Below are 1,735 nucleotides of genomic sequence, written 5' to 3' on the forward strand. Positions count from 1 at the left end.
GTAAGTGGAGAGAACCAGTAACCATGGAGTACCAGACAATGTATTATTAAACAGCGATGTTTTGTTCATGTTGTTACACGGTGGGGAGAGGTATATTCCGTAAGTTTTCATTAGCTTTGGAAATGAAGCAATCTTAAAAAAGATAATTCACCCTATCATATCTTTATCTTTCAGGTAAGGTCACCGCGTACTTAAATCAGCGGGACTTCGTGGACCACATCACCCACACCTCCCCTGTGGACGGTGTGGTTGTTGTGGACCATGATTACCTGCATGGAAGGAGGGTCTTCGCGCGCGTGCGGTCACGTACCGCTACGGTCGCGAAGAGGATGAGGTCATTGGACTTCACTTCAGCAAGGAGCTCGAGCTCGTCAACACCGAGGTCGCTCCTCATGCTGGAGACGTCCAATGACGATGTCCAGGAACGACTCATCAAGAAGCTGGGTGCTAACGCCTACCCCATCAGCGTGAATCTTCCCAGAACGCTCCCTGCTCCGTTTCCCTTGATAGTGGAGATGAAATGTCTGTACGTAGCCCTTACAGAGTTTACGGTTCCATTTCAGTGTTTTAAAATGGGTAATTTCCATAAAAAACAATCAGTTATATACATATTGCTAATTTCTCTATAATTATTCAAATCAGTGCTCACATTCCTCTATAAATGACATGCGTTGTTTTGTTGTATACAGTCGCCTTGAAATACTATATGCTTATCCCAATTTTCTGCTTTGCAGACCCAGCCTCTTGGTGTGATCTACGATCTCAGGCTGTATGTTGCTGACCGCAAGGAGGAACGTCCCCACAAGCGACTCCGTCGGCTTTGCTGTCCGAAAGGTCCAGTACGCCTGTCCTGCTCCAGCAACCGTCACCCGCAGACCCTGGTCAGCAAGGGCTTCACTCTTTCTCCTGGAAGGCTCCACCTTGGGTCACTCTGCCTCGCGACGTCTACTTCCATGGACAACCTATCGAGGCACAGCTTTCCATCAACAATGTGTCCAGAAGACCGTGAAGAACATGAAGGCTGAGGTTGTACAGCACGTGGAGGTCACCATGACCAACACCCACTTCAGCCGAGTTGTGGCTTCATCGAGTCTCGCGAAGGATGTCCCATCACCCCAGGATGCAACCTCACCAAGACACTTCTCCTCAACCCTATTGCCTCCGTCAACAAGCGACGCTTCGGCATCGCCCTCGACGGCCAAGTCAAGGACCAGGACGCCAACTTGGCATCCTCTACCTTGGTGGCAGAAGGTAGAACGTCAACGACCCTTGGGCATCATCGTGTCCTACTCTCTCCGTGTGAAGCTGAACTGCGGCGCCATTGGCGGTGACCTGACTGCCGACCTTCCTTTCAAGCTGGTGCACCCGATCCTGCCTCTGTCAAGCACCACTGCGCAAGACTCAGTCAACTGACATTGAATTCGAGGAATTTTCCTCGCCTGCGCCGTGTCAGTCCATTGCTGAGGAGTAAACCTAGCAGGACCAGAGGATACTTGGAGATCAGGCAACAATAGTTCTCGAATTCAAGAGTCAAGCAACATTATAGCACCTGGGAAATTGTGATTAAAGATTGCATAAAATATTTAAATTTTTCATCGTACAATTTTACTGGTAGCATAACATAACGGAAATTCAGTAACATGAGCTAAATGATTTCCAATGTATCTATACTCTTGGATAGTAAAACGTGTTTTTACTCTCCATTTATGAAAATAAAAGTATTTAAAAAGGATAT

The 1,735-nt window shown here is 47.6% G+C and overlaps 1 pseudogene; it reads left to right on the forward strand.

Moving 5' to 3' along the window:
- The window catches only part of LOC119589431, a 1,552-nt pseudogene extending 81 nt beyond the window's left edge, over positions 1-1,471 (forward strand).
- Positions 1,472-1,735: the final 264 nt, after the last annotated feature.

The sequence above is a fragment of the Penaeus monodon genome, chromosome 25, assembly GCF_015228065.2.
Source record: "Penaeus monodon isolate SGIC_2016 chromosome 25, NSTDA_Pmon_1, whole genome shotgun sequence".
Classification (NCBI taxonomy): Eukaryota; Metazoa; Arthropoda; class Malacostraca; order Decapoda; family Penaeidae; genus Penaeus; species Penaeus monodon.